This window comes from Pristiophorus japonicus, chromosome 14 (genome assembly GCF_044704955.1).
Source record: "Pristiophorus japonicus isolate sPriJap1 chromosome 14, sPriJap1.hap1, whole genome shotgun sequence".
Lineage (NCBI taxonomy): Eukaryota > Metazoa > Chordata > Chondrichthyes > Pristiophoridae > Pristiophorus > Pristiophorus japonicus.
This window is the reverse complement of record NC_091990.1, coordinates 183,969,231-183,993,466: the sequence shown is the minus strand read 5'-3', so window position 1 is coordinate 183,993,466 and position 24,236 is coordinate 183,969,231. Positions and strand designations below refer to the sequence as shown.

The 24,236-nt window shown below is 47.4% G+C and overlaps 1 protein-coding gene across 1 annotated transcript in view; it reads right to left on the bottom strand.

Moving 5' to 3' along the window:
• The window catches only part of tub (TUB bipartite transcription factor), a 553,939-nt gene that overhangs the window by 108,112 nt on the left and 421,591 nt on the right, over positions 1-24,236 (bottom strand). The gene's annotated exons all lie outside the window — the stretch shown is intronic.

The window sequence follows — 24,236 nt, the reverse complement described above, 5'->3', positions numbered from 1 at the left end:
AGGACAGAGAGTGGAGAGCACCAGTTCCCACTGTCACAGGACAGAGAGTGGAGAGCACCAGTTCCCACTGTCACAGGACAGAGATTGGAGAGCACCAGTTCCCACTGTCACAGGACAGAGAGTGGAGAGCACCAGTTCCCACTGTCACAGGACAGAGAGTGGAGAGCACCAGTTCCCACTGTCACAGGACAGAGAGTGGAGAGCACCAGTTCTCACTGTCACAGGACAGAGAGTGGAGAGCACCAGTTCCCACTGTCACAGGACAGAGAGTGGAGGGCACCAGTTCCCACTGTCACAGGACGGGAGAGTGGAGAGCACCAGTTCCCACTCTCACAGGACGGGAGAGTGGAGAGCACCAGTTCCCACTGTCACAGGACAGAGAGTGGAGAGCACCAGTTCTCACTGTCACAGGACGGGAGAGTGGAGAGTACCAGTTCCCACTCTCACAGGACGGGAGAGTGGAGAGCACCAGTTCCCACTGTCACAGGACAGAGAGTGGAGAGCACCAGTTTCCACTGTCACAGGACAGAGAGAGGAGAGCACCAGTTCCCACTGTCACAGGACAGAGAGTGGAGAGCACCAGTTCCCACTGTCAAAGGACAGAGAGTGGAGAGCACCAGTTTCCAGTCACAGGACGGGAGAGTGGAGATCACCAGTTCCAACTGTCACAGGACGGGAGAGTGGAGAGCACCAGTTCCCACTGTCACAGGACAGAGAGTGGAGAGCACCAGTTCCCACTGTCACAGGAGAGAGAATGGAGAGCACCAGTTCCCACTGTCACAGTACAGAGAGTGGAGAGCACCAGTTCCCACTGTCACAGGACGGAGAATGGAGAGCAACAGTTCCAACTGTCACAGGACGGGAGAGTGGAGAGCACCAGTTCCCACTGTCACAGGACTGGAGAGTGGAGAGCACCAGTTCCCACTGTCACAGGACAGAGAGTAGAGAGCACCAGTTCCCACTGTCACAGGACAGAGAGTGGAGAGCACCAGTTCCCACTGTCACAGGACAGAGAGTGGAGAGCACCAGTTCCCACTGTCACAGGACAGAGATTGGAGAGCACCAGTTCCCACTGTCACAGGACAGAGAGTGGAGAGCACCAATGCCCACTGTCACAGGACAGAGAGTGGAGAGCACCAGTTCCCACTGTCACAGGACAGAGAGTGGAGAGCACCAGTTCAAACTGTCACAGGACAGAGAGTGGAGAGCACCAGTTCCCACTGTCACAGGACAGAGAGTGCAGAGCACCAGTTTCCACTATCACAGGACGGGAGAGTGGAGAGCAACATTTCAAACTGTCACAGGACAGAGAGTGGAGAGCACCAGTTCCCACTGTCACAGGACAGAGAGTGGAGAGCACCAGTTCCCACTGTCACAGGACGGGAGAGTGGAGAGCACCAGTTCCCACTGTCACAGGACAGAGATGGAGAGCACCAGTTCCCACTGTCACAGGACAGAGAGTGGAGAGCACCAATTCCCAGTGTCACAGGACAGAGAGTGGAGAGCACCAGTTCCCACTGTCACAGGACGGGAGATTTGAGAGCACCAGTTCCCACTGTCACAAGACAGAGATTGGAGAGCACCAGTTCCCACTGTCACAGGACAGAGAGTGGAGAGCACCAGTTCCCACTGTCACAGGACAGAGAGTGGAGAGCACCAGTTCGCACTGTCACAGGACAGAGAGTGGAGAGCACCAGTTCCCACTGTCACAGGACGGGAGAGTGGAGAGCACCAGTTCCCACTGTAACAGAACAGAGAGTAGAGAGCACCAGTTCCCACTGTCAAAGGACAGAGAGTGGAGAGCACCATATCCTACTGTCACAGGACAGAGAGTGGAGAGCACCAGTTCCCACTGTCACAGGACAGAGAGTGGAGAGCACCAGTTCCCACTGTCACAGGACGCGAGAGTGGCGAGCACCAGTTCCCACTGTCACAGGACAGAGATTGGAGAGCACCAGTTCCCACTGTCACAGGACAGAGAGTGGAGAGCACCAGTTCCCACTGTCACAGAACAGAGAGTGGAGAGCCCCAGTTCCCACTGTCACAGGACAGAGAGTGGAGAGCACCAGTTCCCACTGTCACAGGACAGAGAGTGGAGAGCACCAGTTCCCACTGTCACAGGACAGAGAGTGGAGAGCACCAGTTCTCACTGTCACAGGACAGAGAGTGGAGAGCACCAGTTCCAACTGCCACAGGACAGAGAGTGGAGAGCACCAGTTCCCACTGTCACAGGACAGAGAGTGGAGAGCACCAGTTCCCACTGTCACAGGACGGGAGAGTGGAGAGCACCAGTTCCCACTGTCACAGGACGGGAGGGTGGAGCGCACCAGTTCCCACTGTCACAGGACAGAGAGTGGAGAGCACCAGTTCCCACTGTCACAGGACAGAGAGTGGAGAGCACCAGTTCCCACTGTCACAGAACAGAGAGTGGAGAGCCCCAGTTCCCACTGTCACAGGACAGAGAGTGGAGAGCACCAGTTCCCACTGTCACAGGACAGAGAGTGGAGAGCACCAGTTCCCACTGTCACAGGACAGAGAGTGGAGAGCACCAGTTCCCACTGTCACAGGACAGAGAGTGGAGAGCATCAGTTCACACTGTCACAGGACAGAGAGTGGAGAGCACCAGTTCCCACTGTCACAGGACAGAGAGTGGAGAGCACCAGTTCCCACTGTCACAGGACGGGAGAGTGGAGAGCACCAGTTCCCACTGTCACAGGACAGAGATTGGAGAGCACCAGTTCCCACTGTCACAGGATAGAGAGTGGAGAGCACCAGTGCCCACTGTCACAGGACAGAGAGTGGAGAGCACCAGTTCAAACTGTCACAGGAGAGAGAGTGGAGAGCAGCAGTTCCCACTGTCACAGGACAGAGAGTGGCGAGCACCAGTTTCCAGTCACAGGACGGGAGAGTGGAGAGCACCAGTTCCAACTGTCACAGGACGGGAGAGTGGAGAGCACCAGTTCCCACTGTCACAGGACAGAGAGTGGAGAGCACCAGTTCCCACTGTCACAGGACAGAGAGTGGCGAGCACCAGTTCCCACTGTCACAGGACAGAGAGTGGAGAGCACCAGTTCCCACTGTCACAGGACAGAGAGTGGAGAGCACCAGTTCCCACTGTCAGTGGACGGGAGAGTTGAGAGCACCAGTTCCCACTGTCACAGGACAGAGAGTGGAGAGCACCAGTTTCCAGTCACAGGACGGGAGAGTGGAGAGCACCAGTTCCAACTGTCACAGGACGGGAGAGTGGAGAGCACCAGTTCCCACTGTCACAGGACAGAGAGTGGAGAGCACCAGTTCCCACTGTCACAGGACAGAGAGTGGAGAGCACCAGTTCCCACTGTCAGTGGACGGGAGAGTTGAGAGCACCAGTTCCCACTGTCACAGGACAGAGATTGGAGAGCACCAGTTCCCACTGTCACAGGACGGGAGAGTGGAGAGCACCAGTTCCCACTGTCACAGGACAGAGAATGGAGAGTACCAGTTCCCACTGTCACAGGACAGAGAGTGGAGAGCACCAGTTCCCACTGTCACAGGACAGAGAGTGGAGAGCACCAGTTCCCACTGTCACAGGACGGGAGAGTGGAGAGCACCAGTTCAAATTGTCACAGGAGCATCCAGTCGTGCCCCGGTAACTGCCCCCAAAAGGAAGTGGAGTGTGGGAAATTGCACTCCGCTTCCATTGAGGTGGGGTAAGGGCAATTCTGCGGCGGGAGCAGGACTTCCACGCCGGGGGCTAAAATTCCCTGCCCCAGAAGGTCACCGCCCCCAAGATGGGAGCCTGTGCTTGGAGGCAGAGGGAAGATGAGGGGAGACGGGGGCGGGGGTGGAGGGGAGAGTGGTGGAGGTGGGGGGCGGAGAAACCCAGGGCAGGGAACAGGAGGGGCCACATTACAGTGGAGGTCTGGGGGGGTGAAGTGTGTTGGAGGGGCGGGCCTGGGGGCTCTGTGCCTCGGTGCGGGGAGTGTTCGGAGTGGGGTGGACGGGTTGACTGCGCAGATGGCGGTTGGTGGATGTGGTGTGGTTGTCGTCGCGGGGGCGTGGCTCCGGGGTGGCCGGGGCTGGGGGCTCGACATCCGGGGGTGTTCGACATTTGGGAAGGATTCTGACGGGACGGGGCGGGTTGGGTGCGGGGGGAGTGTTCCCGGTGTTGGGTGGGTCCGGAGCCGGGGGGGAGCTCTTGGGATGGGGGATGGGCTGTTTGGGGTTGGGATTGGGAGAGACTTCTTCATTCGGGGAGTTGTTGGCCTGTGGGGTTCCCTGCCGCGGAGAGTTGTTGATGCCAGTTCATTGGATGTGTTCGGGAGGGAGTTGGATGTGGTCCTCGCGGCTGGGGGGGTGTCGGGGGATGTGTGGAGGCGGCGTGGGGGCTGCTGGGGTGGGTGATCAGCCATGATCTTGTTGAATGGCGGTGCAGGCTCGAAGGGCCAAATGGCCTACTCCTGCACCTATTTTCTATGTTTCTATGTCATCAGAGTTAGCCACTTCCTGCAAGGCATCCCCAATGAAGTGAAAGACAGAGGAGCTTGTTTAGCTGTACAGACAGTGACGTTTCCCCCGAAGAACAAATTTCTGAGTGTAAGGAGCTAGCATTACTTGGATACAGCACATGAAGTTGGGAATTGTTCTGATGAACCTTGCGGTACCTTCATCAATGGGGCCTCCAGCCCTCGGTGCCCATGAAGCAAACCATTCTTGCCCTGACTTCTGCTGGAAGCACTTCTGTCAAGGCATCTGAAAACCTTGGTGCCCTTGTTGCTGCTGCCTCACCCGAAACTGCTGCTCCCTCAGCAATCTACAGTTTCTGCAGCTGTAAAGGCAAAATCCTCCTTTAATTGATTGCAGCCTTTTAAAGTCTGCAACATCCCTCTAATGAAAGATCATTTTCTGGAACAAGGGTTGTAGGAGGAAAGAATGGTGAGTTAGTGGTGGGTTTCACATTGGCAGGGGTTCGGACCACTGTGCTGTAAACTCACCAACAGAAGAATCCAAGCCTTTGGGGGAGAAATTAGGCGCATTTGCACCTCCCGTTAGTGCCGCCATTGTGACCGGGCATGGCGCTGACATCGACTCCCACCATATTGGGCGTTGCGCCCCGGTCACCTTGCCCGAAGATCGCGACGTTATCGCCGTGCGTATCGCCCTGTTAATGCTCCTGGCCAGAAATGTACTTTTGCTCCCTGCAGCAGCACCGGGCAAAAATACCGGCAGCTGCAGGAGCCGTGGTTCAGGCAGCTGACCGTTACCATGGCGATGATTAAAGGCGAGGTGGCCGAGGTAAGTAACAAAAACCTTTCTTTTGTTGTTGCCGCTTTCTTCGCGGGTTCCTGCCCGCGTTCGCTCAGCCCCGCACTCTGATTGCACAGGATCACGCGGCCTTGGTGGGCCACGTAAGTGACTTTGAAATCGCAGAGCCTGCAGCGATGGCCCATCCCGTTAAGGGCAGGAAGGAGCCTCTCACAGCCCAGCTTGCAAGGGTAACACTTTCATCACTTTTCTTCTGGCAAGAAGCCTTCAGCTGGACACAGCTTTTGCCAGGTAGCCATTTTCTCTCAAGCGGTTCCTGTGTAAGCTTTGTTGTCTTCACATCAAGCTAATGGTCTTCACGATTAGAAACATTTTATATTAAATTATTATCCAGATGGTAACTGACCATAGAAACGTTATTCTGAAGGTCAGTGGCTCTTATCCATGAAGCGTCCATGATGCTTTCATTGGTCCATTATATGCGTCCATGGCTGCTGACCCCATATCGAAAGATCTAACAGCAGAGGAGCAACTTAGCCTGGACACCTCAGCATCTTTTTGCTGTTCCGAAGCGGTCCATCCACCTTCTAGAAATGTGTGCCATGCAGCTTTGGCACAATGAATGTGTGTGTGCAAAAGGACAAAGGTTGTGAACATTGCTTGAAATGGTACTTGCCATAGGGAACAGCAGATCCCAACATTTTAACAAAGACATACATTTATAAAGCGCCTTTCATGACCTCAGGATGTTCCAAAGCACCTTACAGCCATTAAAGCACTTTTGAAATGTAGTCACTGTTGTAACGTAGACGATGCAGCAGTCAATTTGCACGCAACAAGGTCCCACAAACAGCAATGAGACAATGATAAGATAATCTGTTTCCGTGACGTTGGCTGAGGGATCGATATTGGTCAAGACATCAGGGAGAATTCCCCTGCTCTTCTTTGAATATTGCCATGAGATATTTTACATCCATTTGCGAGGGCAGATGGAGCCTCAGTTTTACATCTCATCCGAAAAACGTCACCTCCGGCAGTGCAGCACTCCCTCAGCACTGCACTGAAATGTCACAAGAACATAAGAAATAGGAGCAGGAATAGGCCATACGGCCTCTCGAGCCTGCTCCGCCATTTAATATGATCATGGCTGATCTGATCATGGACTCAGGTCCACTTCCCCGCCCGCTCTCCATAACCCCTTATTTCCTTATCGTTTAAGAAACTGTCTATTTCTGTCTTAAATTTATTCAATGTCCCAGCTTCCACAGCTCTCTGAGGCAGCGAATTCCACAGATCCACAACCCTCAAGGAGAAGAAATTTCTCCTCATCTCAGTTTTAAATGGGTGGCCCCTTATTCTAAGATTATGCCCCCTAGTTCTAGTCTCCCCCATCAGTGGAAGCATCCTCTCTGCATCCACTTTGTCAAGCCCCCTCACAATCTTATACGTTTCGATAAGATCATCTCTCATTCTTCTGAACTCCAATGAGTAAAGGCCCAACCTCCTCAACCTTTCCTCATAAGTCAACCCCCTCATCTCCGGAATCAACCTTGTGAAACTTCTCTGAACTGCCTCCAAAGCAAGTATATCCTTTCATAAATATGGAAACCAAAACTGCACGCAGTATTCCAGGTGTGGCCTCACCAATACCCTGCTTTTATACTCCATCCCCTTTGCAATAAAGGGCAAGATTCCATTGGCCTTCCTGATCATGTGCTGTACCTGCATACTGTGTTTCATAAGAACATAAGAATTAGGAACAGGAGTAGGCCACCTAGCCCCTCGAGCCTGCTCCGCCATTCAAAAAGATCATGCACAAGTACCCCCAGGTCCCACTGTACTGCAGCACTTCGCAATCTTTCTCCATTTAAATAATAACTTTCTCTTTGATTTTTCCTGCCAAAGTGCATGACCTCACAGTTTCCAACATTATACTCCATCTGCCAAATTTTTGCCCACTCACTTAGCCTGTCTATGTCCTTTTGCAGATTTTTTGTGTCCTCCTCACACATTGCTTTTCCTCCCATCTTTGTATCATTAGCAAACTTGGCTACGTTACACTCAGTCCCTTCTTCCAAGTCGTTAATATAGATTGTAAATAGTTGGGGTCCCAGCACTGATCCCTGCGGCACCCCACTAGTTACTGGTTGCCAACCAGAGAATGAACCATTTATCCCGACTCTTTGTTCTCTGTTAGTTAGCCAATCCTCTATCCATGCTAATATATGACCCCCAACCCTGTGAACTTTTATCTTGTGCAGTAACCATTTATATGGCACCTTGTCAAATGCCTTCTGGAAGTCCAAATACACCACATCCACTGGTTCCCCTTTATCCACCCTGTTCGTTACATCCTCAAAGAATTCTAGCAAATTTGTCAAACATGACTTCCCCTTCATAAATCCATGCTGACTCTGCCTGACCTAGATTAAGTGCTTAAGTCCCTGGAGTGGGACTTGAATCTACAACATTCTGACTCAGAGGCAAGAATACTCCCACTGAGCCAAGGCTGACAAATTAGGTTTGGGCCATGGTTAATGAGCCCACAAGAAATATGAAAAAAGTGAAAAGTTTCATGTTCCTCCTGATACCAGCAAACTTCTTCCACATCTGGAGCTGGGTATGAGGAACCTGCATAACTGCATTGATTCATCAGTCATATCCATCCATGCAGCTGGCAGTTGTGTTTTTACTGCTTTTGCAGTGACTTTTCAAGAGCAGTGTTTTTTTCCCACATGTTTCTGCTGTGCGTTTGCCTTTGCGAACAATTAATCCATTTCACTGCCCTACAAAAACTTTCCTTTTCTGGTGAGCTGCAGCCCTTTAAGAGCTGATGCTTTATTACATTGTGTGCTTCCCAACCAAGTGTATTACCGGCTAAGGTCTGCAGTCTACCTTTTCCCATGCTTGTGGCCTATTCACTTTAGCAGGAAAGATTCCTATTACAAAATTCAGCAGAGCAAACCTCCTGAACTATTGGTGCGGGTGTGTCTACGCCATGCTCTACGCAACTTAATCTTGCCGGTTTTACAAAATCCAAGCTAAGTTTGTATTCTAATTATTACAGCTCCATGGTGTTAACAATGAATTTAAGAACATTGCTCTGTAATTGGTTCTCATACAATCTAACCATTTTACACCAACAGTGCGAGTTTCTTCAATCCCATCAGCATGTCAACAATGTGCCATATAAAAGGTTACTGCACAAGATAAAAGTTCACGGGGTTGGGGTAATATTATTAGTATGGATAGAGGATTGGCTAACTAACAGAAAACAGAGAGTCGGGATAAATGGTTCATTCTCTGGTTGGCAATCAGTAACAAGTGGGGTGCTGCAGGGATCAGTGCTGGGACCCCAACTATTTACAATCTATATTAACAACTTGGAAGAAACGACTGAGTGTAACGGAGCCAAGTTTGCTGATGATACAAAGATGGGAGAAAAAGCAATGTGTGAGGAGGACACAAAAAATCTGCAAAAGGACATAGACAGGCTAAGTGAGTGGGCAAAAATTTGGTAGATGGAGTATAATGTTGGAAAGTGTGAGGTCATGCACTTTGGCAGAAAAAAAATCAAAGAGCAAGTTATTATTTAAATGGAGAAAGATTGCAAAGTGCTGCAGTACAGCGGGACTCCTGGGGGTACTTGTGCATGAAACACACAAGGATAGTATGCAGGTACAGCAAGTGATCAGGAAGGCCAATGGAATCTTGGCCTTTATTGCAAAGGGGATGGAGTATAAAAGCAGGGAAGTCTTGATACAGTTATACAGGGTATTGGTGAGGCCACATCTGGAATACTGCGTGCAATTTTGGTTTCCATATTTACAAAAGGATATACTTGCTTTGGAGGCAGTTCAGAGAAGATTCACTCGGTTGATTCCGGAGATGAGGGAGTTGACTTATGAGGAAAGGTGGATTAGGTTGGGCCTCTACTCATTGGAATTCAGAAGAATGAAAGGTGATCATATTGAAGCGTATAAGATTATGAGGGGGCTTGGCAGGTTGGATGGAGAGAGGATGTTTCCACTGATAGGGGAGACTAAAACTAGAGGGTATAATCTTAGAATAAGGGGCCGCCCATTTAAAACTGAGATGAGGAGAAATGTTTTCCTCTCAGAGGGTTGTGGATCTGTGGAATTCGCTGCCTCAGAGAGCTGAGAAAGCTGGGTCATTGAATAAATTTAAGATGGAAATAGATAGTTTCTTAAACGATAAGGGAATAAGGGGTTATGAGGAGCGGGCAGGGAAGTGGACCTGAGTCCATGATCGGATCAGCCATGATCGTATTAAATGGCGGAGCAGGGTCGAGGGTCCATATGGCCTACTCCTGCTCCTATTTCTTATGTTCTTATTTGTTGACCAAAATCAGCATTTGTTACAGGCACAGAAAGTTGTTGTTAATATTGCTGTGATGTTCAAACCCAGCAGCTGAAATGACATGACTAAGTAAATTGAGATGCAGTTCCAAAAATCTGGCAAGTGGGACAGAATGGACGTGTGTAAGGACCACAAGGCAAAATGTCTCAGAAAGAGCTCCATATCCAAAATGTGCCGCTTGGTATTGTGGGTATATTCGTCTGCACATGCTCAAATTTGGAGTTCAGTGTTGCCAACTGGCTCCCTTCCACTGCCTCGACAGCTGTTGTTGTTTTAACCCTTTCTTTACATTCTCCAGGCTTCTTCAGCGCTCATTCGAGAACTAGGGGACATCATCTCAGAATAAGGGGCCGCCCATTTAGAACTGAGATGAGGAGGAATTTCTTCTCTCAGAGGGTGGTAAATCTGTGGAATTCTCTGCCCCAGAGCGTTGTGGAGGCTGGGTCATTGAATATATTTAAGGTGGAGATAGACAGATTTTTGAATGATAAGGGAGTGAAGCATTATGGGGAGCGGGCAGGGAACTGAGCCCAAGACCAGATCAGCCGTGATCTTATTAAATGGCGGAGCAGGCTTGAGGGGCTGAATCCTATTTCTTATGTTCTTATGTTCTCACCAGTTTTGAAGCGGCCCCTGTCATGTATGTAACCACAATGTAACAGCACTGTATGACTGTATGCACTCAACCTAGATGCACACCTTGACCACAAGGGGTGAACTTGTGGGAGACCAGCCTTACCTGATCACACAGGTATAAAAAGGGAGGTCCCACGCAGGGTCATCATTTTTGGAGTCCTGTGAATAAAGAGTTAAGGTCGCAGAGTGACCTTGTCCCCAGAATGTGCCTCGTGTGGTTTCATGCTGTAGAGTAAGGACTTTACATTGGCGATGAGAAACGGGAATTCACGACCCACGAGAATGGCCACCGGAAGCACAGAGGAACGGTACTGTGTTGGGGAAGACTGGGACGATTTTGTCGCGAGGCTTCAGCAAAGCTTTGTTATGAAAGAATGGCTGGGGGATGCAGCAGCCGACAAGCGAAGGGTTCATCTTTTGACCAGCTGCGGCCCAAAGACTTACGCGCTCATGAAGGACTTACTAGCACCTGAAAAGCCGGCGGACAAAACCTTTGAAGAACTTAGCAAATTGATCGGGGAGCACCTCAAACCGGCAAGTGGCATACACATGGCCCGACACAGATTCTACACCCACTGACATCGTGAGGGACACAGCATATCGGATTGAATAGCGGACCTCCGGCGTTTGGCCAGCCTCTAAGTTCACAGACGCCTGCAGGGGGGAGATGCTAAGGGGTTTCTTTATTGAGGGTATCGGTCATGCGGGAATTTTCCGCAAATTAATTGAGACCAAGGATGTGACCTTGGAAGCGATGGCGTTGATAGCTCAAACTTTCATGGCGGGGGAGGAAGAGACGAAAATAATATATGCGCGCAATTCTGCCTCTAACGCGGTGATGGATCAGGGAGTCAACATCATCAATGCGACTCAGAGCCCCGCAAGCAGGCAGGGGCAGTCCGACACTCCCCAGGCAGCAATAGACCCCAGAGTAGGACTTCAACAGAGACAATGGCAGGCTGAACGGACATTCACGCCATCACATTGGACAATGCGGCCCGGGATGGGGCCTTTGACACCCACTAATAGGGTACTTAAGAGCAGTCAAAGGGACAGTCAGCGCGGAATGCCTGGCCATAGTCCCTTTGTTCCCAACAATGGAAACTTTAACTCATTCTGGAGGTGTGGAGGAAAACACTCAGCTAGATCTTGCAGATTTCAACAGTTTGTCTGCAGGAACTGCAATCTCAGTGGCCACTTAGCTCGAATGTGCAGGAAGTCTGCAACCAGACTAATATATGAGGCGGATGGACCAGAAGAGGGTTCTTTGAGGCAGGATGACTTTTGGGGCAAATCGATGGACGCCGAGGTTCAGCGGGTCCATGTGGCGAATATTCACAGTTCATACATCAAAACGCCACCAATGATGATGAGGGTTTTATTAAACGGTATCCCAGTACGCATGGAGCTGGACACTGGGGCCAGCCAGTCACTCATGGGCGTTCAGCAATTTGAGAAGCTATGGCCACTTAAAGCCAGTAGACCCAAATTAGCACGTATTGAGACACAATTACGGACTTACACTAAAGAAATCATTCCGGTGCTAGGCAGTGCAATGTTGGCTGTCACACACAATGGGTTAGTGAATCGGCTGCCGCTCTGGATTGTCCCGGGCAATGGTCCTGCACTGTTGGGGAGGAGCTGGTTAGCCGAGATGAACTGGAAATGGGGGGATGTTCACGCAATGTCATCTGTGGAGCGAAGTTCATGCTCACAAGTCCTACAACAATTCGATTCACTATTCCAACTTGGCGTCGGGACTTTCAAAGGCACTAAAGTAGTGATACACATCACCCAGGATGCCAGGCCAGTGCACCACAAAGCCAGAGGGTGCCGTATGTGATGCGGGAAAAGATCGAGAGTGAATTGGACCGGCTGTTGAGAGAGGGCATCATCTCGCCCGTTGAATTCAGCGACTGGGCGAACCCCATAGTTCCCGTTCTAAAAGCGGATGGCTCTGTCAGGATCTGTGGCGACTACAAGGCCACCATCAATCGTGTGTCCCTACAAGCGGAGGACCTCTTCGCCACGCTGGCAGGTGGCAAGCTGTTCACCAAGTTGGACCTCACTTCAGCCTATATGACCCAGGAACTGGCCGACGAATCCAAACTACTAACCACCATCACCACGCACAAGGGACTGTTCGTTTATAACAGGTGCCCGTTTGGTATTTGATCAGCGGCCGCAATATTTCAACGAAACATGGAAAGCCTGGTTAAATCCATTCCTCGAACGATCGTATTCCAGGACGACATCCTCATCACGGGCCGAGATACCGAGGAACACCTCCACAACCTGGAGGAGGTGCTACGCCGACTGGACCGGGTAGCCTGTGACTCAAGAAGTCTAAATGTATGTTCTTAGCTCCTGAGGTTGAGTTTCTGGGCAGGAGGGTTGCAGCAGATGGAATTCGGCCCACCGAATCCAAAACAGAGGCGATTCGACGAGCACCCATGCCCTGCAACACATCGGAGTTGCGTTCATTCCTGGGACTGTTGAACTATTTCGGGAACTTTCTGCCGAACTTGAGCACGTTGTTGGAGCCGCTACACGTGCTCCTGCGTAAGGGTTGTGATTGGTTTTGGGGAGATTGTCAGGAACGGGCTTTTGATCGGGCGCGAAACCTACTTTGTTCAAACAAGTTGTTGACCCTGTACGACCCCTGTAAAAAATTGGTTCTGACATGTGATGCATCGTCCTATGGGGTTGGGTATGTGTTGCAGCAGGGCAATGCTGAGGGTCAACTACAACCTGTGGCTTCTGCCTCCAGGTCGCTCTCTCAAGCAGACCGGCGATATGGGATGGTCGAGAAGGAAGCACTTGCATGTGTCTATGGTGTAAAAAAAATGCATCAGTACCTCTCTGGTAGGAAGTTTGAATTAGAGACGGACCACAAGCCATTAACATCCCTGTTGTCAGACAAGATTGCTATCAATGCCAACGCATCAGCTCACATACAGCGATAGGCTCTCACGCTGGCTGCTTATGGCTACTTCATCCGGCATGGGCCCGGCACCGAAAATTGCACTGACGCGCTCAGCAGGCTTCCACTGGCCACCACTGAGGGGGCAGCGGAGCAAAGCGCTGAGATGGTCATGGCTGTCGATGCCTTTGACAGCGCAGGCTCCCCCATCACAGCCCGCCAGATCAAAATCTGGACAAATAGAGATCCCCTCCTGTCGCTAATTAAGAAATGTGTCCTGACTGGGGATTGGGCGCCCGCACATGGAGCGTGCCCTGAGGAGGTCAGACCGTTCCACAGACGGATGGATGAGCTCTCCATCCAAGCCGACTGCCTACTATGGGGCAGCCGAGTAGTTATGCCCCAGAAGGGCAGGGAGGCATTCATCAGGGAACTCCACAGTGAGCACCCAGGCATTGTGCTGATGAAGGCCATTGCCCGGTCACACGTTTGGTGGCCTGGAATTGTTTCAGACCTGGAACACTGTGTTCGCAGGTGCATGACGTGTGCCCAGCTGGGTAATGCCCCCAGGGAGGCCCCGCTCAGCCCTTGGCCCTGGCCTACCAGTCCATGGTCACGCATTCATGTTGACTACGCAGACCCGTTCATGGGTAAGATGTTCCTTATTGTGGTAGATGCGTACTCAAAATGGATCGAGTGCATCATTCTGAATTCATGCACGTTATCCACCACCGTGGAAAGCCTACGTGCGATCTTTGCAACCCATGGCTTGCCGGACATCCTGGTTAGTGATAATGGCCCATGTTTCACAAGCTACGAATTCTGAGAGTTTATGTCGGGCAATAGCATCAACCACGTCAGGACTGTGCCGTTCAAGCCGGCCTCCAATGGCCAGGCGGAACGTGCCGTTCAAATCAAATATGGTGGAATTCTGCATTAGGATGGAGAATGAAACAGTTAATTCAGAGACCATGGTCCAGAACTTAAAGAAGGGTAACTTTGAAGGTATGAGGCGTGAATTGGCTAGGATAGATTGGCGAATGATACTGAAGGGGTTGACTGTGGATGGGCAATGGCAGACATTTAGAGACCGCATGGATGAACTACAACAATTGTACATTCCTGTCTGTCGTAAAAATAAAAAAGGGAAGGTGGCTCAACCGTGGCTATCAAGGGAAATCAGGGATAGCATTAAAGCCAAGGAAGTGGCATACAAATTGGCCAGAAATAGCAGAGAACCAGGGGACTGGGAGAAATTTAGAACTCAGCAGAGGAGGACAAAGGGTTTGATTAGGGCAGGGAAAATGGAGTATGAGAAGAAGCTTGCAGGGAACATTAAGACGGATTGCAAAAGTTTCTATAGATATGTAAAGAGAAAAAGGTTAGTAAAGACAAATGTAGGTCCCCTGCAGTCAGAATCAGGGGAAGTCATAACGGGGAACAAAGAAATGGCAGACCAATTGAACAAGTACTTTGGTTCGGTATTCACTGAGGAGGACACAAACAACCTTCCGGATATAAAAGGGGTCGGAGGGTCTAGTAAGGAGGAGGAACTGAGGGAAATCCTTATTAGTCGGGAAATTGTGTTGGGGAAATTGATGGGATTGAAGGCCGATAAATCCCCAGGGCCTGATGGACTGCATCCCAGAGTACTTAAGGAGGTGGCCTTGGAAATAGTGGATGCATTGACAGTCATTTTCCAACATTCCATTGACTCTGGATCAGTTCCTATGGAGTGGAGGGTAGCCAATGTAACCCCACTTTTTAAAAAAGGAGGGAGAGAGAAAACAGGGAATTACAGACCCAGCCTGACATCGGTAGTGGGTAAAATGATGGAATCAATTATTAAGGATGTCATCGCAGTGCATTTGGAAAGAGGTAATATGATAGGTCCAAGTCAGCATGGATTTGTGAAAGGGAAACCATGCTTGACAAATCTTCTGGAATTTTTTGAGGATGTTTCCAGTAGAGTGGACAAGGGAGAACCAGTCGATGTGGTATATTTGGACTTTCAGAAGGCTTTCGACAAGGTCCCACACAAGAGATTAATGTGCAAAGTTAAAGCACATGGGATTGGGGGTAGTGTGCTGACATGGATTGAGAACTGGTTGTCAGACAGGAAGCAAAGAGTAGGAGTAAATGGGGACTTTTCAGAATGGCAGGCAGTGACTAGTGGGGTACCGCAAGGTTCTGTGCTGAGGCCCCAGCTGTTTACACTGTACATTAATGATTTAGACGAGGGGATTAAATGTAGTATCTCCAAATTTGCGGATGACACTAAGTTGGGTGGCAGTGTGAGCTGCAAGGAGGATTCTATGAGGCTGCAGAGCGACTTGGATAGGTTTGGTGAGTGGGCAAATGCATGGCAGATGAAGTATAATGTGGATAAATGTGAGGTTATCCACTTTGGTGGTAAAAACAGAGAGACAGACTATTATCTGAATGGTGACAGATTAGGAAAAGGAGAGGTGCAACGAGACCTGGGTGTCATGGTACATCAGTCATTGAAGGTTGGCATGCAGGTACAGCAGGCGGTTAAGAAAGCAAATGGCATGTTGGCCTTCATAGCGAGGGGATTTGAGTACAAGGGCAGGGAGGTGTTGCTACAATTGTACAGGGCCTTGGTGAGGCCACACCTGGAGTATTGTGTACAGTTTTGGTCTCCTAACCTGAGGAAGGACATTCTTGCTATTGAGGGAGTGCAGCGAAGGTTCACCAGACTGATTCCCGGAATGGCGGGACTGACCTATCAAGAAAGACTGGATCAACTGGGCTTGTATTCACTGGAGTTCAGAAGAATGAGAGGGGACCTCATAGAAACGTTTAAAATTCTGACGGGGTTAGACAGGTTAGATGCAGGAAGAATGTTCCCAATGTTGGGGAAGTCCAGAACCAGGGGACACAGTCTAAGGATAAGGGGGAAGCCATTTAGGACCGAGATGAGGAGGAATTTCTTCACCCAGAGAGTGGTGAACCTGTGGAATTCTCTACGACAGAAAGTTGTTGAGGCCAATTCACTAAATATATTCAAAAAGGAGTTAGATGAAGTCCTTACTACTAGGGGAATCAAGGGGTATGGTGAGAAAGCAGGAATGGGGTACTGAAGTTGCATGTTCAGCCATGAACTCATTGAATGGCGGTGCAGGCTAGAAGGGCCGAATGGCCTACTCCTGCACCTATTTTCTATGTTTCTATGTTTCTATGTTAAGCAAGGTATGCTCAGGATTCAAGGACCCTCCCTACAATGCCACCTATCGCGTCTCCTGCTGGCCTATAGATCCCGACCGCACTCACTCACAGGGGTCCCGCCCACAGGGCTACTAATGAGACGGACACTCAAAACTCGGTTGTCCCTCATTCACCCAGTCCTGACCGACATAGTTGAGGGCAAGCGCAAGTCACAAAACGAGTACCATGACCGTAATTCGAGGGGGAGATATATAGAAATAAATGATCCTGTATTCCAAAAATTTTCATGTCATGAACAAGATATTTAGGTTTTGATTTTTATGGGAAACGGGTCCAAATTGTGCAACGTGATCGCAAAGCACAGGTGAAAATAATAAAGGCCAAGTAATAATGCAGAAGTTAACTTATTCTCTTACTCCAAAGCAGTGCCCTTGGTTATATTCAGGATCTTTTTTGTGTTTTGGGGTGTTATTTGAATTGCCATTTTCTTGGGGGTTTTGCTAGCTTTTTATGAGCTGTTCCTCAGCTTTTGTGACTCTTAAAAGCTGGCATATTCTGTAAAAATAAAAAATGTATGATCAACATCTTTAACTGACAGCTCTTATCTGCTCCTTTTAATTCACTCACAGCGCTCATCCTGATTTAAGATAATGTTAATGATAACAGCTGCCAGCCAGAATTGGTCAATACAAAAAGTATTATAAGGAAGATTAAGAGTGTATAGTTGATTAAAATACTGTCATTTTCCTTTGTGCAGATCGACTCTGTGGGGTAAAAATGAAATTCATTCTTTCTCAGTTGGGTTAATGAGCAAGCAAATGACATCTCTCTAAACTTCTTGAGAGCAAGTAATTTAAAATGGAAAGTGTACAGCCGTTTCTTTTTTTTGTGGGACACGGGGAGTGGACCCATTTTCTTTTTACTATCAGTGCATTGAACTAAGGACAGCAGTTTGGAGTAGCTACATTGTAAATCCGTCATTTACAAAGGGCAGAAATGGATAAAATGTTGTACATAACAAAGCCTACATTATAAAAGGATGCCATGCCAATACATACTGTGCAAAAGGTATTAAATTGGTACTTAGCGTTAAAGAAGTGATACAACAAGAAAAGGCTATTCTGCTGATTAAGCCTTTACCATCCCGAGACAGTCAGGCTGCCAACTCATCGAACCTGGGGCCAAAAATTCTCCACCATTTAGCTCCAAATTTTTGAAGGTGTCAGTGTTTTTTGGAGCTAACTTAATTTTGCAAGTTTCACCAAGGGTAAAACATTGTCCTTAACAGGTAATAGACGATTTTTTTTTGGTTAAGGTTTTTATGATGTCACTTGGGGTCAAACCGACCCATAATGCCGCTTTTGCCCATTTTTGCGAGTTTCACCAATAAGGATTTTGTCAAAAACGGCGCTGGGGACCACTGGGGACTGCCTTGAAAAAACCTCCCTTACCAAATCAGAGTCAGACAGAAATCGGCGTTACAGACGCCATCTTGTTCATCTCCCTTGGCCGGACCACAGGAGCTCAATGCTAGGCTTCCAAAGATGCCGGGGGCAGGGAGCGGGGAGCGGGGAGGGAGGTGGAGGTGGAAGCCAAGCCGGGGATAGAGACAGCAGTAGCGGGGCATTCAGCCGGGGAGAGGGACAGCAACGGGAACCTTTCGACTGCGGATAGGGGCAGAAAATCCTGGAAATCTCATTGGGTCGGCATGGGAAAAATCAGCACGAGTTAGCTGCAGAGTAAAGCTGTACAATTGCACGTTACCCTGGAAACCTTAATGCTTGGGCATGCACAGAACGGGGTCTCAGTTTTTCGGCGCTATCAATTAGCTCCACCCACAAAGTTGAGGTCTTTCCGTGCAGTGCCAAATTCAAAGAGAAAAATGGCAAACTTCGGATTTTTTTCTTTGGCGCTACTTCACCTTAAAAAAATCGTCCGTTAATCTTAAGTAGCACCAAAAAAAGGCAATGGGATATGGGCCCCTTCTTACCCAACTCATATTGTCATTGGGTTTCGAACACTTGAAAAGTAACATACCAATTGGGGGCTTTACAAAGATTAGAATCTTTCAGTTTATAAATCCTGCAACTTACTGTTAACTTCCAAGCTATTTTTTTCAAACCTCAACTTTAACTTGTACCTATTCTTAATCACCTTACTTGACATGTTAAACAAGCCTTGGCCCTGCCATTAGTGAGATTCTTATTTGCTAAACTCGCTCAATAATCTAGCATTTTCACCACGGCCATTTTTAATTTTAATTCAAGATCAGAGCAAAGGAGAGTCTATAAAAGTAATTGAAAGGTCACAGTCATACTTTCTTCATCTTGGTATTTCCCTTAAATTCACTTTGATTTTTGTTGTGCCTAATCGAGGCATTATAGAGGGCCTAATGTGCCCACATAAATGCAAGTCTTTCTTTCTTATGTGCAGCCCTGAGATGGAATTTCACTTCAGAGATTTAAAACTGTAGGAATGCTGAATCAAAAGAGGCAATACCAATCCAAACAACTGTCAGCATAAGAACATAAGAAATAGGAGCAGGAGTAGACCATACGGCCCCTCGAGCTTGCTCCACCATTCAATAAGATCACGGCTAATCTGATCATGGACTCAGGTCCACTTCCCCACCCGCTCCCCATAACCCCTTATCCCCTTATCATTTAAGAAACTGTCTATTTCTGTCTTAAATTTATTCAATGTCCCAGCTTCCACAGCTCTCTGAGGCAGTGAATTCCACAGATCCACAACCCTCTGAGAGAAGAAATTTCTCCTCATCTCAGTTTTAAATGGGCGGCCCCTTATTCTAAGATCGTGCCCTCTAGTTCTAGTCTCCCCTATCAGTGGAAACATCCTCTCTGCATCCACCTTGTCAAGCCCCCTCATAATCTTATACGTTTCGATAAGATCACCTCTCATTCTTCTGAATTCCAATGAGTAGAGGCCCAACCTACTCAACCTTTCCTCAGAAGACAACCCCCTCATCCCCGGAATCAACCTAGTGAACCTTCTCTGAACTGCCTCCAAAGCAAGTATATCCTTTTGTAAATATGGAAACCAAAACTGCACACAGTATTCCAGGTGTGGCCTCACCAATACCTTATATAGCTGTAGCAAGACTTCCCTGCTTTTATACTCCATCCCCTTTGCAAAGGCAAGATTCCATTGGCCTTCCTGATCACTTGCTGTACCTGCATACTATCCTTTTGTGTTTCTTGCACAAGTACCCCCAGGTCCCGCTGTACTGCAGCACTTTGCAATCTTTCTCCATTTAAATAATAACCTGCCCTTTGATTCTTTTTTCTGCCAAAGTGCATGACCTCATACTTTCCAATATTATACTTCATCTGCCAAATTTTTTACCACTCACTTAGCCTGTCTATGTCCTTTTGCAGATTTTTTGAGTCCTCCTCACACATTGATTTTCCTCCCATCTTTATCATCAGCAAGCTTGGCTATGTTATACTCAGTCCCTTCTTCCAAATCGTTAATATAGATTGTAAATAGTCGGGTCCCAGCACTGATCCCTGCGGCACACCATTAGTTACTGATTGCCAACCCAACAATAAACCATTTATCCCGACTCTCTGTTTTCTGGTTGTTAGCCAATCCTCTATCCATGCTAATATATTACCCCCAACCCCGTGAACTTTTATCTTGTGCAGTAACCTTTTATATGGCACCTTGTCAAATGCTTTCTGGAAATCCAAATACACCACATCCACTGGTTCCCCTTTATCCACCCTGCTCGTTACATCCTCAAAGAATTCCAGCAAATTTGCCTGACCGAATTATGCTTTTCCAAATATCCTGCTACTGCTTCTTTAATAATGGACTCCAACATTTTCCCAACCACAGATGTTAGTCTAACTGGTCTATAGTTTCCTGCTTTTTGTCTGCCACCTTTTTTAAATAGGGGCGTTACATTTGCAGTTTTCCAATCTGCTGGGACCTCCCCAGAATCCAGGGAATTTTGGTAAATTACAACCAATGCATCCACAATCCCTGCCGCTACTTCTCTTAAGACCCTAGGATGCAAGCCATCAGGTCCAGGGGATTTATCTGCCTTTAGTCCCATTATCTTACTGAGTACCACCTCCTTAGTGATTGTGATTGTGTTAAGTTCCTTCCCCCCCTCATAGCCCCTTGGCTATCCATTGTTGGAATATTGTTCGTGTCCTCTACCGTAAAGACTGATGCAAAACATTTGTTAAGTTAGTGACCCTCAACTGACAGGGAATACAAACACAGTCCTCCACCTTCTTATAATGCTTGTGGAAAACATGTACACATACAATTCTACACTGCCAGGTTTTCAGTGCAGATTCCCTTTTCCAGATTGATTAGGGTTAGGGATAGGGCTATCGAAATTTTAAAGGAATTTGTTCTCTCCACTGCTAGACAGAAATTGTAGCCATGCCCTTTCTACTATGAGGCAAAATTCACAGCTTCACCTATTTTGGTTGCGCCATGTTAACTTATGTTCTAACATTTTGCAAGATCCCATGAAACAATTTTAATCTAATTACTGACCAACAGGGCTGTTTGACTTCAGTACACGTCGCTGTGCAACCCTCCACTTGCTCATGTCTGCAACTGTTAGACATACTGCTTCTGCTCGTTTTAAGGCAGGCAAGAAAACACACAACTGATTATTGATAACATTGTAACTGATTTTGAAAAAAAAATCTTGCATTCCAGTAAATCATTATCTCCAAAATCAATTTCCAATGTCAATTTATCATTACTTGTTTTATAATTCTTAAATCTGTTAATAAAGAAATCTACAGAATTGGCAGAGGGATTTTCCTCACCAGACAACTAAACTAATGTTTCCCACTGCCAGAGGCTGGCTAGTAGAACTGTGCAGATCTTACAGCAGAGATGTGCAATTATACTGTGCATATACCTTACAGTAGCAGTTTACAATACTTCTGGTGCACGTTTCTTACAGTAGAAACTTGTAGTAACAGTGTATACACACCTAACTTTAATTGTCAAAATAGTTCACAATGAACTAAAAATTGGATTACAAACATCAGTCAAATTTTACCTTCTATAACTCTGGCAAATATGTTTTCATTGCTTAGAAGAAAATATGTCCAATGTTACCTAATTGCTAAGAACTAATCACTCAGAAGTTTACTGATAAACTCCCCAGTTCTTTGATAAATCCTTTAAATTATATATCCAATTTCTTTCTCAAGAAAATTGTATTGGCAAGTATATATGATGTAACGTAGAAGTCATGATCATGAAAATGTGAGGTTATCCACTTTGGCAGAAAAAATAGAAAAGCAAATTATAATTTAAATGGAGAAATATTGCAAAATTTTCTGCAGAACAGAGGGACCTGGAGATCCTTGTACATGAAACACAACAAGTTAGTCTGCAGGTACAGCAAATAATCAGGAAAGCAAATGGAATGTTGGCCTTTATTGCAAGGGGGATAGAATATAAAAGCAGAGAAGTCCTGCTCCAACTGTACAGGGTATTGGTGAGGCCACACCTAGAGTACTGCATACGGTTTTGGTCTCCGTATTTAAGGAAGGATATACTTGCGTTGGAGGCTGTTCAGAGAAGGTTCACTAGGTTGATTCCAGAGATAAAGCGGTTGACTTATTGTCATGTATGTACTTTTGGGATCACTAGCCACTAGATGGCGTCACTGTTGGAGGCCATTACAAGTATAAAAGGCCAGCCATTTTGTATATTAGTCACTTTGAGCCTTAATAAAGCAGAGCCAAGATTATACCTCTTGGAGGTAAACAGTACTCAGTCTAACAATTATTGCATACGCAACACTTATGAAGATAGGTTGAGTAGGTTGGGCCTATACTCATTAGAGTTCAGAAGAATGAGAGGTGATCTTATCAAAACATATAAGATAATGAGGGGGCTCGACAAGGTGGATGCAGAGAGGATATTTCCACATAGGGGAAACTAAAACTGGGGGACCTAGTCTCAGAATAATGGGCCGCCCATTTAAAACTGTGATGGGGAGGAATTTCTTCTCTCAGAGGAATGTAAATCTGTGGAATTTTTTGCCCCAGAGAGCTGTGGAGGCTGGGTCATTGAATATATTTAAAGCGTAGATAGACAGATTTTTGAGTGATAAGGGAGTAAAGGGGAGCGGGCAGGGAAGTGGAGCTGAGTCCATGATCAGATCAGCCATTAGCCATGATCTTATTGAATGGCGGAGCAGGCTCGAGGGGTAAATGGCCTACTCCTGCTCTTATTTCTTATGTTCTTATATTCAGGTTTGGAGAGGGATTAAAATGTTGGTGTCCACCTAGCAGAAGTGAAGTGACATCAGAAGGCTCTTTGCTGCTCCATGTTCCTTCACGACTGGAACTTGTTGTGAAGCCAGCACAGATTGTTGGGATGAAAGCTTCCCCTACCTGCCAGCAGTAATGCTGTTCTGTGAAACAAATCTGGGTAGTTCCAATCCAATTCCATGCCACTCAATTGTCAATCTCAATCAAACAGGCCTTCAGAAAGGCCTATGTAGGAAATTGAACAACAGCCCCATTTGACCTAATCCGATTGGCGGGAATGGGTAGGGTTCGGGTTGTATGTCTGTATTATAGTCCACCCCTCTGATTGTACCCTACCTTGACTTCAATGGGGTGTAAAATCGGGTGGATTGTAAGACGGGCATTCAACCCAAATCTCGGGGTAGGTTAAAATTGGAGCTGACATCTCTGCTTTCGGGCAGCTTTGAGCAGAAAGCCAGCATTGAATCATCCACTACTCAAAAGCAGCGTTGCCATTTGAAGGTGATTTTATCAATGTCATACATTAGCTGTAGGAAAAACCCAGATCTATGAATAAACTGTGTTCTTTGAATGAAGTGAGAGTAAATATAAGGCACAGCAGAAGCTGCATCAGTCCTTTCCATCAGCAAGAACATAAGAAATAGGAGCAGGAGTAGGCCATAAGCAAGTGAAATGCAGAAACATGGGGTTAATAGTGACTTCTGGGTGACCGACCAGTAAAGTGCGCTGGCCAGCTATCCGTTCTCAGCGATTTTGAGGTTCCGGCCTCATTTAAATTTTGCAGTGAACAGCAGAGCACCAAACAGGGAGTAAAGGGTTATGGAGTGCGGGCAGGGAAGTGGAACCGAGTCCATCAGATCAGATCAGCCATGATCTTACTGAATGGTGGAGCAGGCTCAAACCTGCTCCTATTTCTTATGTTCTTATTCCCCGAGGCAGCTCGCTAGGTTGAGGCCTCAAGGCTACATCGCAGGCATTGACAGGCAGCAAGGCTACCACACAGGTCGTTAATGCCAGGCAAAGGCAGTAAAAACCAACTTCATTGTGCCTGCCTCTATTATAATATAAGCAGTCATTTCATACATTGACCTTGAATATTCAAGTTTCATATTTAACCATTTATAAAGCCTATGTGCTTCAGAAACTGATGGACATCAGAACGATGTTCAGGGCTGAACATTGATGAGTGTGCCTGGGGATAGTAAACCAATACTCAGGAGCTTTTTTTGATTGCTGTTTTCCACTGGTAGAGATAGCACAATTTTTTTCACTTAAAACAGAGAATACCACGGATTAAATGGTCAGAGGGAAACATCTGGCACAGAAGTGAAGCGTAACCCAGCTAGGGACTGCTTTAAAAAGTAAATTTAGCAAACACCACCCCCCCCCCGCACCCACCCCCAACTTACATAGTTCAAATATAGCTAGAGCGCTGTCCCACAGATAATAATTTACATAGTGATTTTATTAATAACATAAGAAATGTCAAAGAAAATAACTTTGGTTCATTCTTCTACAACCCTAACTGTCCCATTCCAAAATCTAGCCTTTATATTGAATATAGTTAATGGTTTTGTCTCTACTAC